Here is a 16,057-nt window from a genome sequence, read left to right on the forward strand (position 1 = left end):
GGATGGTGAAGGTGATCAGCTCGTGGTCGCTGTCACCCAGCTTCCCATCGATCACTAGGTCGCCGACTAGGTCATCCCCAGTAGCCAGTACCAGGTCGAGCAGCGCTTTGCCTCTCGTTGGCCCATAGACTTCTTGAGTCAGGTAGAGGTCATCCACGCACGAGAGGAAGCTCTCCGACCGCTCAGATTTTGCTGAGTGATCCTCCCACGAGATGTCCGGGTAATTGAAGTCACCCATGACAACCATGGTCCTGGAGTATGCGGCCTCAGCCCGTTCCCGGGCAAACTCCTGGTCAAGCTCAGGACTTTGGGTGGGAGGTCTGTAGTAGACTCCCACCATTGTGTCCCCTGTGCCGTGTTCCCCGCGGATTTTAACCCATAAATGGGGCCTAATGCTTAACTATTCCTGATGCAAGAAACCACACTTATTACCAGCTGCAATTTATGGCAGCAATATGAAAGTGGTAGAAAGCTGTTACTCAGGGACACTAATATTAAGATAACTGTAAGTTGCCCATCCATAAGTTCAGACTCATTTGCCATTTTTCACATGTACAATGATTTTCATTCATCTCATTTTGAAGCACAGGGATGCCGATACACGAGATGCTGCAGGCACTTTAATTAAAGCCTCCCCCTCTTTCCCCTGGAACATGTGTAAAAACATCCCTTTTGTCTTAAGTACTCTCTTAAAACTTTCTGAGTTTTTTGCAACAGAAAAATTGCTCTACTGTGCTTATATAGTAAAAAAAAATGAGTGAAAATATAGAGCAGGCATTATCGGAGGGGTGCTTTGAGTCTGTAACGGTTGAAAACCGCTGGTGTAGTAGTTTACACCTTAGCCAAACATGTTAGCTTGCCCTTGGCAGCATGTATAAAGTTGGAGGTCAGTTTGCCTGTGATTTGCAAGTACAGTTCTTGGTGGCCAGATCGTGGTAACTGCAGATGATTTAGGATCACATGTTGCGAGGGGACCAAAACCCAAATCCCAAATCTGCCTGAATGTGGTTGGATGGATTTGTAGCCATGTCATTTTCATTAGCTTGAGTGTAAGCAGCTGACCCTGAGAGGGTTAATAGGCAATTATGTACTGTCATAATTTAGAAAAATATATGAAGTCCAGTGTGTTGAATGAGTATTGAACTGTAGGAACCTTGAACCTAGCTGTTCTGACCTGTAGTTACACTCTCAATTTGTGTAGGTGTGACTGTATTAGGTGCAAGGCAGCCTCCAACCTCTCATTCCCACTGAAATTCTGTGCAGTATGTTCAGTTGCTTTTCAGTGGGGAGAGAAGGGCTTACTGAGGATGTTATCTGTGAATGTGATATAAGCCAGAGAGAATGGACACAAGGGATCCATACCATTTAGTGACATCTGTGGGAGTGTAATGTCTTTAAAAAACTATTACATTTCCATAGAAATAACAGCATTCCATTTTGGACAATAACACACGCTGGTACCCTTATTTTATGGAGAATATCTCCCCACAGCATTTTGTGTTCAGCATCAAAGTTGTATGTTTAGACATGGCACAGTCACTAGAAAAGAAATACTATATAAGGCTATACTATTTTTGTTGCAACAATATGCACTTTTAGCCAGCCGGGCACTGCTCGGCTGCACAAGAGACCTGCCAAGAGAAAAAAGGAAAAAAAATAATAATGGAGGCAAGCAACCAGTGGTTCCTGTATGTACAGTCTGAAGAGCTGGCTAGTCAGGTGGTGCTGGATGTTCCTTCTTATGTCAGCTCCATGAACTGCCTTAAAATCTATTAATAATGTACCAAACCCAGATCTAATATTTTACCATCTGAGTAGTCACTGCAGTTTTATAGGGATACAAATTGGAGGGGAAGTGATACATCACAGTTAAGATGACATTTGCACTACATTAAGTGTTTAGAATATCAGATGGCCTACACCTTTCCTCCCAAAGAAGCAGGAATGCTTCCTACAAGCACCATAATTTCAGAGTAAGAAGCATGTTTGCTTAGAGCAGCAGTTTTATCAGTGAAGTTCAATCCCTTTTTGCTATAGTTTATGGAAAAATAATTCACACCTTTTTCATTTTGCCATTCCCATTTTCAAATTCAAACACTAAAGAGAATTGTGACCTACTTAGCACCATTCATACTATTTAGCTTTCAGTCGTATTAAAATTCAGCCAATATGAAATGGCACAGTTTATAAGTGTTTAATCTTCCTGCACTTACTCTGCTTCCAGATGTGGGACTATGTGTTCAGTTGTACTGTATTGTGTGTATATAGTAATAAAGTCCACTTTATCCATAAATATATTTGGTTATGTGATAGCATTGGTAGCTGAACCTATGTAATGTTGAAACTGTAATTTCAGGGAATTTAAAATAATCATGTTATCTTAAGCAGCTGTACAATTTTGGTATGAAACATTTATTAACCTCATTGCAGACTTGGTAGGAAAAGGTACACTTAAGAGTCTTGGGGTATGGGACAGATACAGTGATATAATTTGTATTCGACACTGTCTAATTTCCACTCCTGAAATAAGATGAGGTAAGAGACATACAGCAAACTGAATCTTTGGATGTGACAATAATATAAAGAGTGCGTGGCACTGCACAGAAGCAAGTGCTGTATCATCTGGGAGCACATGGGCAAATAACTGCTATGTACCTTGTAATAGACTGAAATCTGTCTAGTATCTTTTTTGCATTTTCTTTTTCACACAGAGTAGCTATTATTTAATATGCATTATTAAATTAATATTTTTAAAAGGTCATGTGAACTTTTACTGTACACTTCAAGATATCATTTGAATTTTTTGACGAGCGAGGGGGGTTCAGAAGTGAAGGCATTTTCCAGGTTGGTATGTTGGAACTTGGAGAGGACAAGAGCAATCTATGCGTTTGCTGGAATATTTTTTTCCTTAACTGTGGGCTTGGTAGGTCACAACCAGAAAGCTGGACATTTATCTTTAGGAGTGGTTCTTCATATTCGGTTAATCTCTGCTTTGAAAAGAATATGTTTCCTACAGTGTTTGTCAAACAATTTTTCAGGGCTTAAATTGCAACAATGAGGATCATCTTTAGGTTCTGCAAGATTTTTTTTTTTTATGTTGGAGGAGTACGTTTAAAAAAAATAGTGACTTTATCAGTAAGCATGTGCACACCCACAGTTGTGCTAGTTAAATGTGTGTGGGGTGATTCAGTCTGTATGTATTGCTCTCATCCAGCAATGACATTGCGACTGTGATTCGTTCATTTTATTGTCTGAAGACAAATGCTAATAATAGGAGCATTAAAATGGCATTATTGTTCACAAGGCAAAATTCTCTTCCTAGTTCAGTGATTGGGAGATTTGCCAGTGTCTTGAATGGGGAGAGAATCTGGTCTATAATGTTAACAGTAGGGTGAGGCATGCTTGAAATGTAGCAGCTCTCTAGTTTGAGCTACATTAAGCAAACTAATTTTTGTAGCAGTAAGACAAGGCACTTTTCAGAGTAGGAATTCCTGTGTTCAGCCCCACCAGACAGGATTTGTAGTTCACCTGCACTCAAGGAATGTCCAGCTGCTAGGTTGAGAAGTTCCCACTCATCCATTGTTAATGCTGAACAGCTTCCTGTAATTTGCAGAAGCAATGATTCATACCTTAAGAGCAAGGTTTTATAAAATTGGAGTTTTTCTGATTTCTCCCCCCTCCCACCCCCCATATTTTGTGTTGCATGGAAGTGATTTGGCTTTGGAAACACTTCCCCAGAACCTAGCTGGTGGGGTAGATAAGCCACCCATGCAACTGAGGCATAGCTTTATAAATGCAAATTATATGGCAGTATGAATGTTACAGATATTTATGGTCATAATATCTCTATTTACTTTTTAATCGTAAATCGCAGCAGCTCTTAAGAAAATAAATATGTATATGGAAGCCCTTACTGATTTTTTGCAATGGGTTTAATCACATAATAGAATTTTTTTTTAAGACTGAATATTGCTTGGATACCTGAAAACAAAGGTGTAGCAATGTGAGCTATCAATATTTTATTTTTCTGCAGCAAATATTAAGGCAAAATTAGTTTTTTAGGCATTGGCAGTTCTGGAGCCAATAACATCTCTGGTCAGTATTAGAACCTGACAATTAAAGCAAAGCAAATCATGCAAGATTAGAACCTAAAGAAGAAAGGAGTGTTGTGTTGGGGTGGAGTGGGAGAATGGTATCTTCAAGCCAAAGGGATACATGCTCCATAATTTAAGGTTTGTAACACTGTAACATTTATAAGGGGGTAGTATGCACCATATGAAACATGTGGCTGTTTATGAAATGCCCACATTAATATCCTAACTACAAAGTTCAATGCAGGCTAACATAATGTACACAGAGCAAAATCACTGATATATAACAGAGTAAACAGATCTAATCCAAGCTGAGTCTTTACATTAAACATCTGTAACTTGAACTGCATTTCAGTGGGACATAAATTGATTCCACACCCCCTTCTACATTCTTCAGCTGTGTTCAGAAGATGCAATATAGCAGGGTCCTAAAGAATAAGAATTTGATTTCAGTAGCTTGATTATCACAATATATTTATAAGAATCTCAACCAGGTCTTTAAAAATCTCAACCGTATTTTTAAACAAGAGTTTACAGTAAATTGGCATGTTAGAGAAAAAATAAACATAATTTCTCCTATTATTAAACTTATGATGCAGAGCTGCATATTTTAAAACACCTGGCCATCTTTGCTGGAATTTGTATGTTTTTTAAATAGTGCATTTTTGCACTGTTTTTAAGGTGGCAACGTGTTGCAAGCTTCATTTTGATTAGTATAGAGTGGACTCTGAACAGATTAGAATACCAGTTAGTTATCCCACTAAATGGAAATGTGTAGTTTATATGTCATGTCACTGTAAGTTTGCCAAGTTTACCAGTCCACAATTTTCTAATGAGGTAATGTATTTTTCTTTATGTTGTTTCTGTTTCTGATACATGGTACACATAGCAGCATCACACAAGGGCAGAATAAACCTAACTTTGGCTAACTGAAGAATGTCGTATGCTTTCCAGTTGTCTCTTACAAAACACATGTTACTGCCTGAATGTAGCATGCTGGGCATGGTAAAGAGCAGGTCAGATCATGGTAATTAAATCTGTTGTTTTTGTGTGATGTACACCACAGAAATCTGCACAAGATTTGCTGTAATTGAATTCCCTATTAATTAGTTTGTGGCATGGGGAAATTTCACTTGATTAGGGAGTTACTGCAAAGTACAGTTTGTCACTCCTGGCTCCTAATCTCTGTCCCCTGTCATGCTCATTTTGTGCATTTGGCACTCCTGCAATAGTAGGAACTTTGTATGAAAGCAACAACAAACTTACTTCTGCTTGGAGTAGCTAATGAGCCCCCCTTCTTGCCTCCGCTGGGAGCTTAAAGAGCTTTGTTCTGTGCACCTGCATACTTTGCTCAGCAGTTTAAAGAACTGAATGTGAAACCTACTTCCAACACAGAAATTTTATATTACCTTTAGAGATGCAAGGAATTACTCCTTATATTGGGCATCAGCAAGCTATGGCCCAAGGGCTGGATTCAGCCTACAAAGGTCTGATCTAGCATATTGGATACAACATAAAGTTGTGTCATTCCACCCATCCCCTCTGCAGTGCTCTCTTCCCTTTGCACTTCACTCACTGCAGAGGGATTGGGAATCTGCCGTGTAAATGAGTGCAGGTGGCTGGCTGATAGAGGGAGCAGAAACATACGGCCCACATCTGTGGCTGGGTTGCAAGCTCCAGCCCATGTTGGCAAAAGGCTGCTGACTCCTGCCTTACAAGATTGCTGCTCAGGTTCCACCAAGGAGAAATTAAACGCACCAAATTCAATGATTACGCAGCCTATCCATACACCGCCTCTTAACTGGATACCTCAATGAATGGGTCCCTTTTTAAAATATAGTTGTTTTATTTAAAAAAAAAAAAAAAAAAAAAAAAGCTATGTAAATCTAACTTGGGCCAACTACCTCTTCCCCATATATGTACTTTTCTCCATTGGTTAAACCCCTGTCTCTCTATGTTTTGTGTTCTGTATATAGCTGTATTGTAGGAAGAACACCATATAGAAAAACCCAGAGATTGTAGAACATAAGAAGAAAAATATAGTAGATATGCATTGTATAATAGGAGGAAAACAGCAAATGGAACTAAGGGAATTATGGTGAAATATTCCAGGCCCTGGTCCTATTCTTAGTCTCAAACCTTCTCTAGTTCAGTCTTGAAAACTCACTTCTGCATCCCTGACAACAACAACAACAACAATGTAGGATGTTTACACTGGTGAGACAGGGAGAACAGAGAACTCCCTCTCCCAAACAAAAGCTCATTAGAGCACCAAGGCATATAAATAGGGACCTACCAATTTAATGATTTAACAATTTTTGCAGAAACTGCAAATTTGGTAGGTGCCCCATGAAAAAGCACAGGGACCGCAAAAAAGCAGGAAAATGACGGGGGAGGGGGGGAGGGGGCAGGGAAGAGAGCTGCAAACAGAGACAAGATGTCCTGACATCCTGAAGTACAGGGGTGAGGGGAGGAGGGGATGTTTGAAGTGGAGCATGGCCCCCCCATACCTCTGGCCAAGGGGCCCCAGAAGTCCCACCCTTCCCTGGAGATTGAGAGATGACCATCTGTCAGCCTCCAGGGAGGGACAGGAGGGCCCCCTGCCATGCCTCTAAGTGTCCAAGGGCTCCAGAAGTCTCACCCTCCCTGGAGATGGGCAGGTGGCCACCTGTCTATCTTCGGGGAGGAGCAGGACTTCCGGGGCCATTTGGCCAATCAGAGACATGGGGGGAGAGGAGGGGGCTGCCACGCTCTGCCTCGAAAATGGTGCCCAACACTATGCTGAGACCACAAAATCCAGAGGCAGCTCCCATGAATTAGGTAGGTCTCTACATATAAATGCATAAATTAAATAACTGTTCAATCATTGTCTTCTAATATGTCTTTCTCTCCTCTTCTCTAACATGGCAAATTTGTATTTCACCCTCATCTGTCAAACCTATTGTTAAAAGGTAAGGGCCAAGATTAGTCTTCATTACTATTTCCTGAAGAACTTAACACGTGTGTGACAATATAAATCAGTAAAACACAAACAGACAAGAGACAGGCTCACAAATTCTAATGAATAAGGTTTCAAATCTAAAATCCACGTCAGTTGAAATCTGAAGTGGAGAAAGTGCTTAAAAGCTTCACATCTTCTGCTGCTTCCAAGTTCTTTGCAGACAGAATTGTCTCTGCAGACATATTTCAAGAGACTTTATACAGATACTGTATACTTATCCAGCAAAACCCAGACACAGTTTAGCAGGGCAAGGCACAGTTGGAAACTGGCTCAGTGCCCAGAATCTGCTTTTAACCTCTGCAAAGGCCCTTCTCTTTTTCAGCAGCCCTGAAGTGTAGGTGGGGAAATATTCAGTGCTTTCTGCCTCAGAGTAAGACAGATGATTTCCTTAGACACTTACAGAATAATATTTCTGACTCACATTGAATCACATGTTAAGAGTACTGCCCTAAAAGAAGCTTTCTGTAGGTAGATTCTTCCTGGTAACTCTCTGTGCTGGTAAAGACTTTGTGAAACATTTGCAGACTGCTATACCCTGTTATAAATAGTATAAACAGGCTGTTAGCCATTATAGATGAAGAGAGGAAGGGGAAGGAGCTGAAACACCTGCTCATTTTTTGTTGCTGCCAATTTATTCTTTAAAAGCTTCTATCCTAATGATGCAACTAATTTGAATATATGCAGGATAGAACATAAAAAAGGAGGTGATCTGACTGGATGGATTCTTGTTTGTTTGTTTTGTTTTTAATTTATCGTAAGAAATTAGATCGGTCTTTTCCCCCTGATGTATGATGATACCTAAACAATATTGACCTATTTGTAAAAGATGATGCTGCTCATAATGAAAGCTGCTTCCAGAATTTGGGGTCTGATTCTTCACTGATTTCCACTATGGTTTTACTTGCACAAAGTGAGCAAATAAAATACTAGAAGGATAAGTGTTTTTCTATATGTATAAATGTCTGTTACCTTTCCCATACTTTGTTATATGTTGTTATATGTTTGCCTCAGTTTCCTCTCCTTTTGTTCATCTGCTCAACAAATGATGGATTCAGGATTAGCCCTCCAGCCACTACTTTAATGGTTAGCGGTTTCATTCTCCAAAGAATAATTGAGAGCCCACTAAATTTCCTTCCCTAGATTTAACTGATGGTCCTTGACTCTGTAGACTATACTTTCTCTTTATGTCCTACCTTCACAGTGTCTTTCATCAGGAGTTCATTTGCCCTGTTGACACAAGAGTTTGTGTCTTTGGATTTCGTATTCACTCAGTCTTTCCTTGGATTTTCTCAGCTTTGGTAGTCTCTCTCTCCTTTTATGCAACGATTTCTTCATCACTACCATGAAGAAGTGATACACCTTCCCTTTACTAGATTCCAATTTAGTACATTAGGGGCGTGTCTACATGTGTGCTTTAATGCCCATTACCCTATTTTAATGAGCAGTAAAGCATCACTAAAAAGAACTGTGTTATTTAGCTAGTGCACATTAAGGTAAGCTAATGCACATTTTCCTGGTACCTCACAATGGAGGTACTAGATTTAATGCACATTAACTAAAGCGTGTTAATGCACTTATAGACACAGGAGAAAAAGAAAGACTAAGAAGCACTGATCCCTACTACTTATTTGAGAGAGTAAATGATGCTGAGAAGGCCAAATCATTTTATAACATTTTGTTGCTGCAGTTCACTGAAAAGGCTAGCTGTAATTAGATGATGACTAATGCAATATCAGTTAAGAAAGGGTAAAACACAAGCTAGAAAAGGGAGAGAACAGATTAGAGGCCACTTACATAATCACATGTTTCCAAATCAGTTGGGCCTGATGAATTTTACCCTAGAGGATTTAGAGAATTGGCTGAAGCAATCTCAGAGTCATTAGCAATTATCTTTCAGAACTCACAGAGGAAGGGTGATGTTCCAGAAGATTAGAAAAGGCAAACATAGTTCCTCTCTTTAAAAGTGGAGAAAGGAGGACCCAGAGAATTAACCAGCTTGAATTCCCAGAAAGAGGCTGAAACAGATAATCAGACGAATTGTAAGCACCAGCAAAATAACAAAGTGATACATAACAGGCAACATGGATTTATCAAGAACAAACTGTTCCAAATAAATCTAATTTATTTTCATGGCAGAGTAATGACTGTGATACATCTTGGCTTTACTACTATTCTAGCCTGTGTTTTGACACTCTCACATGACATTCTCAGAAGTAAGTCAGGGAAATGTGGTCAAGGTGAAACCAACATAATGTGAGAGCACAGCTGGTTGGACAACTAGTTATCAATGAGCTCATTGTCAAGCTGGAGCCATTCAATCCTTTGATTTCCCTCCAAGTTGGCTGAACAGGGGAAATAAAGTAAGGAATAGCCTTGGGGGTCTCGTTAAGAGAGTCATCTCTTGTTTAACAAGGGATAGAAATTAAACCATTTGCCTTCGAGCATCTTGAAGTGTACCACTAAATCTAGAACAACTGAAATTGAAAAATTTTGACTGAATGGAAAATTAGGTTAGTTGCAGAGATGAAAAGAGAACATTCTTCTAGCACAGTGGCATATGTAAAGGCTCCAGGTCCCAAAATCATGTGTTAAGCAACTGAAATAACTGTGGTCTGATGACAAGAACAGAGTACCAGGAATCAGGAGTCATGAGTTGCATTTTTCACTCTGTTAGTGACATAAGAATTCATCAGCAAAAGCATTTCAGATTTTCTGAAAGTAGCTTCTAATTTAGAAAATCAGATTCTAATGCCTGAATTTGATTTTCTGAAGATCTGAGCAACCACATCCCCAATTATCTCAGTTTGAATTGTGGATGTTTTGTACTTATTGACTGCATACACATGTTCAGATAATCTGGGAAAATTCTCCCAAGTTTTTCTCTTGGATGTAAAACCTTACCCAGAGATACCTGAACAGACATTTGAATGCAGAGCCCTGGAAAAACAGAAACCTTGCAGTGCTGATGCTGCACAGCCAGAGGAGCCTTGTGAACAGATCTCAATGTGCTGTGTAGACTCCCAAGTCTGCCTGGTGATTGATGGCAGCAGTACACAGGGAAGCCCTGACTGGCTGACCCAAACTGATCAGCAGGGATCCAGGTTTTCTGTTTCCTGCGGAAAATGGGAAAATGTAGATTTTCCCCTTTAGCTGACAAAAACATAGATTTTTCATTTTAATGGAGAAACACGTGGATTTCCTACTTCTGCATAGAGCTCTCTGCAGGCTGGCAGAGTTCCAGCCTGCAAGGGGCTGGGGGGAACAGAAGTAGGGCAGTCAGGCAGGGAGCACCATGTCCATGTGTGCACATATGCATGCGCATGGCTGCCAGGCAGCCTGGAGAGCAGTTTCCACAGGTAAGTGTGGCAATTGAGGCCCCCATAGGGAGGGAGGGAGTTGGGAAGGGCTGGAGCTGCTGCCCACACTCCACTCTGCCACAGCTGCCACCATCTCCTGCGGGCAGCAGATGGGGCTCAGGTGCTGCTGCGGAGGTACAGAGGGCAGGGGATTTGAGGCTGTGGATGGAGAGTGAGGGGCTGTCGGGAGTGAGGGGCACCAGCAGGGCTGGGGTGCCATGGCCTGGGAGTAAGGGGCCTGGATCTGCATCCTGGTGAGCGAAGGGGGCTGGGGGAGCTCTGATTTTCTGTGATTAAAAAAAAATGAAAATCGAATACCAAAATTTATAGTTGCTTAGAATATATTTTATTATAGTGATTGAGGCACTGGTAGGCTTCCAAATTGCTTTAACATTGTAAATATATTAATAAAACATTGTGTTCAATTGAAACCTATATGTATAGTGGCATTTCATTTTAATCGCAGAATTTGGGGGTTTTAATCAGAGAATTTGTGATTTTTAAACAGAGAAAACCAGGATGCCTGTTGATAACTCAACCTGTGTCTACTTACAGCACAACTTTGGATTGTGAAAGGAGTATGTTCTACCCTGGAGCAGCAGTCCAGTGAGCAACACACTTGCTCTCTGGGGGTGGCAGGGGTGGAAGCAAAGCACCCAGGGATGCTGGAAGACTGCTGTGGCTTCTGTTAGAAGACATTATGTATAGATGTTTGCTGGGGGCAATTTAACCCTGGTCGTTTCCAGATTATTTTTCTGGTAGAACAGCCATTTTTACCCTGTAAGAAAAATCCTGAACATCTGTACAAACATTTGCCTATATGTGGCCCTTAAATGAGATCCAAGACGTCTAAACTTGAGCATCCAAAATTTGACATAAACGTTTCAGTATCTGAATGAACTACTAATATACTATAAATATATGTGCTAGAATAGAATAATATATTGAAATATATTTTTACATACTTTGTGTGTTGTGAGGGGTGGGGGAGTTGCATTTCAAGTGTGCTCCACGGTTGTGGATAGAAAGTGCTATGTACTGACATAACAGTTATGATATGTATTATTGATAGATCCCATCTATTACTTTTTCAAACTCATCTGATTATTTTGCCTTAGTCTGAACAAAACAAAGGAGAGAGATTAGAGATAGCAAGAATATATCATTAGAATGCCTGAAAGACTAAGATTCTTTAGTACAGTGTAAACAGTATTCAGTCACGGCTAAAAGAAATATGTATAGCAAGTATTTTGTATGCAAGTCGCAATCATCCCCTCATCATTTCTTCTATCAGTGGGAGGAATTGTGAGGTTGTCGTGAAAAAATCATTCCCAGTTTTTGAGTGAGTTAAGAGGATGGCATAGCCAAAAGGCCAGTCATTCATTATTCACCTAATCCAGCAAAACTGCTATTGTTAGTACATTTTATAGTTTTTTTTCTTCTGTTATTTCCAAAGCTGGGAATATTGAGTTTGACAGTAAATTTGCACCACAATGTACTGTATTAAATCATCACTGCTGACACCAGTCTTTCCCTGTGAAATGGGTTAAAATATCAAATGAATAGTTTAAGCCAGTATCTGCAGCAAGCCCTTGAAGACCACTGAGTGGGAATGTGCCTTCCCACAGATAGTTCTTTAACTCTTTACTGGTTCTCTCTTAGGATCATTTGAGAGAAAGGAGCCCAGTGCAAGGAAGGTTTTGAGATGGCAATATAGGAGTCTTTTTAACTATTCATTTCCCTCTGACGTTTTCAAGTTTAGAGTACTTATGCTGTAAATAAACTGCTGCAGGGCTCAGAGCGTCATTTGTGCATCCCTCCCCCTAGCCACCTGCTGTACTAAACACTCCCTGCATTCCTAATTGGAAAGCTGATTGTATCTTGAATTGCCTTTCTTTCCATTTCTATAGAAGCCAGTTATGCCTCTTTCCATATGAAGCTCTAAAGTGTGTATGTGCATGTGTATTTGGCTATCCCGCTGAAGAATTGTAAGCTTCCACTCACTTCAAATAAAGTTGTGTGGGGTTTCTGTTTTCTTTGGGGGGTTTTTATCTTGTCAAGATCTTGCCATAGTAATGCTGTTTAGGGTCAAGGGTCTCCTCACTAAACCCAGGAGAAAGCAAAAAGCGGAACAGATTTTAAACAGCCAGCCAAACTATATTTATGCATAAATATGTTATTGTTTTATAAAGAAGGCAGGCTGCAAACCTCAGGCCGCTTTTTGTTGGCAAGATACTGCTTAAAATATTTAAAACATATTTGATAATGGTATCTTTCTGTTTTTCTTTCTCATGATTTAAATCAACAAAAGTAAATAGTCCTGTTGTTTGTTGCATTTTATACTGCTATGAGCTGATCAGATCTCTCAACCTGAGCAGGGTTAGGCCAGGGAACCCTCAAGGAAATGTCTGGTTTTGCAGGAAGTCATAAAGAAGGTGGGAGAGTGAACTGAATGTGAAGACACACAAATACCATGAATATCTGAAATATTTGGCCACCCAGTTTAGTCTAAGTGATGTTCTAATGTAATGAGCAGCCACTGCTCTATATTTAAAACACACTTGCCCCCATACTAATTGCCCCTGTTGAGGTCATGAGCAAAAAGAGAGACTCAACAACAACTCTTCCTGGTCATTGGAGTGAAATCCCAAAATTATTCAGGCTCATGGCTCATCAGCCTTATTCTTGTTACTCACATCTGGTATTGGGAGCAAGGAGAAGAGCAAATGTCACCTGCCATAAGACTCACCTGGGAAGCTGTTTTTTTGCATGGGGTCTCCTTCCACAGAATAACCTTGTCAAACTTGTCTTCAATAAAGTGAAGAAAAAAAATACCCTATCCCTCTTCTGATTTTGAGAAACAGAATCAGCTTCTCTCCTTTGGCTTTATATGGATGGAAACAATAAGTTGCTTGTACTGTCTTAGATCAGTATTCAGTTTTCTGAGGTCTCATCAGGTAAGAGTATAATGCATCACCACATATACTTTGCCCAGGTGCTGGGCACAACATGCTTCATGTAATATGTAGATAGAAAAGATACCCTTATCAAAGTCTGGGAGTCATCTATGACCTGGCTTACCATCCCATGATCTTAGATTCCTAGATTCATAGAAGTAGGGTCGGAAGGGAATTTGTAGGTCATCAAGTCCGACCCCCTGCCCTGGGCAGGAGAGAAAACTGGGATCAAATGACCCCAGCCAGGTAGACATCAAGCCTCCTCTTAAAGACCCCTGGGGTAGGAGCCATCACCACTTCCCTTGGAAGTTGGTTCCAGATCCTAGCCACCCTGACTGTGAAGTAGTGCCTTTTAATGTCTAGTCTAAACGTATTCTCTAACAATTTGTGGTCATTGTTCCTTGTTACCCCGGGGGGCACTAGGGAGAACAGGGTCTCTCCCAAACCCTGCTGGTCCCCCCTGGTGAGTTTTTATAGACGGCCACCAGGTCCCCCCTCAGCCTTCTCTTGTGAAGGCTGAACAGGGTAAGGTCCCATAGCCTCCCCTCGTAGGGACTGCCCTGCTGCCCCCCTGATCATGCGAGTGGCCCTCCTCTGGACCCTCTCAATGCTGTCCACATCCCTCCTGAAGTGCGGCACCCAGAACTGAAAACAGTACTCCAGACTGAACACAGTACTCCAGTACTTGACATCTGTGTCAAATGAGTTTCTTATTCCATAAACCCTTCTGAAGTTGAAAAGTGAAATATTCCTCTTTCTCCATTTTGAATTTATAGTAAGGTAATCTGGAAGGCAGAGGAATGAACCACTCTTTACCATTCAGCACCAGGGCCTGGGTCTGATTCTGCTATGTACTGCTTCTTTGGTATTCTGAGACCAAAATACATGATGCACCATGTTTCCTGAGCCCCTGCACAGTGTTTCCTGTAGTCTAGCAGAGTTTCAGCTCTGGAGACTTACATGGGCAGTACCAACTAAGAAATCATCTGTGAGATAGACAAGGTACTTTCTGACATTGCTAAATAAGTGAAGATTTTAGATATTCAAGGATAAGGAACATTAAGAAAATTGGTAGGGAAACCTACCAAGCTGAGAGAAAGCATGGTAGTTCAAATTCCTACTAATAGCTAACATTGCAGCAAGGATGAAATTAATGTCGTATAGACCGAATCCAGTCTTTGTTTCTATACTCTGCTTGGTTGACTCAACTTCTACATTTTCAGCTGATGATAGATCTGTCAGTTACTGATCATAGTGCAAATTGGCTTGTGCGCCAGGTTCCATTTAGCAAGTGTTATGATTTGGAATAATCTAACATTACTTTGCTTCAAGCTGTCTAGATCTGCCTGCTCTTTTGTCTTGAAATCTGTGTCCCATCCTGTCACCCCCTCTCCCCCTTTATAAAGAGTGAACAAGAAATAATTACAAAGGCTAGGCCAATTTTTTTTATGATTCATCTCTAGATCAAAGTTAGAAATATATACAATTCCTAGTCTCACATCACTTAGAAAGCACTGGGGATCAATCAGTTCTTTAAGTGGTGTTCATTTGTTATATCTTTGGCACTGCATCTCACATTTATGTTTTTATGCAAAGTTTTTTAAGTAAAGTCTTGGTGTAGACTCTACATTCATAATAGACAGTTTTGTGGAAACCTCCCTCACCTGTATTGTTCATATGGCACGAACCTGCTGTCAGTGAGCTTGTTAACATATTTAAAGCTGAAGATAGAATAAAGTGTGAAAATAAAAGCAATAAAATGAACTATATGTTTGACAATAGCAGCTACACTGGCTGTGCTAAAGAGGTCATTGTTCAGTAAGTACATTCCTCTCTGTATTCAGACCACTTAAAGAAACAAGATCAAGGGGGACACTTGGAGATAAAGTGGACTTTGTAATTAGTGCATATAGCAGAACCCAGATGGAGACTCATCTGTGCTAGCAAATGTCCACAAGCCACACATTGCACTCCATGTAAAAGTGTAATAATAATCATAAAGCTTTCTTGGTTATCTCAATAAGATGGGTAGGAAAAATGAAATTGATGTTCCTTTAAAAAAAACTAGACCCATAGGTAATTCAAAACAGCCAAAGAATCTTCATCACTTGTTGGTCATACTAAATTTTATATTGTTTTTGCAGGCCAGCCACTCAGTAGCATATGATCAGTTTCAAGTACTTGAGCACATCTGTTTCAAGCAGGAAACAGTGGACAAGGCAGTGCAAATGAAGGGGAGATTGGCAGCAGTACTCTAGGTGGTACTTTACCATAATAAATAGTATATTCAACAGATGTAGAATTAGTGTGGCTAGTTTCTATGCCATTGTTCCTTCCTCCACAGAGGGAGCTGGCATATGTTCTATTATGTGCCTTACAAGCTGCTATGACTTGGAGCTATCATCCGGCAGATAATCAAGAAACTATAATCAGCTGATCTTGGTGGAGCTTAGCATATAACAACTTGCTGGTATAGTATATACAAAACCATAAGGATGAGACTTTCTGAATAAAAAAGGATTATTTTACATTCGCATGTACAGTAAAATCTCTGCTATCTGGCATTCAACTAACTAGAAATTCCATTAACCGGAATTTCCAGCTGGCCAGACCGCGCGGGGGGGGGGGGCCTTGTAAGTGGCGGGCTACGCG

At 40.5% G+C, this 16,057-nt stretch overlaps 1 protein-coding gene across 1 annotated transcript in view; it reads left to right on the top strand.

Moving 5' to 3' along the window:
- Window positions 1-14,386: 14,386 nt before the first annotated feature.
- FAM110B (family with sequence similarity 110 member B) overlaps window positions 14,387-16,057 on the top strand; it is a 31,895-nt gene continuing 30,224 nt past the window's right edge. Inside the window, exon 1 of the mRNA XM_006031818.3 lies at window positions 14,387-14,407. The gene's annotated coding sequence lies outside the window, so the exon portion shown is untranslated. The remainder of the gene's footprint in view (window positions 14,408-16,057) is intronic.

The sequence above is a fragment of the Alligator sinensis genome, unplaced genomic scaffold (assembly GCF_000455745.1).
Source record: "Alligator sinensis unplaced genomic scaffold, ASM45574v1 scaffold700_1, whole genome shotgun sequence".
NCBI lineage: Eukaryota > Metazoa > Chordata > Crocodylia > Alligatoridae > Alligator > Alligator sinensis.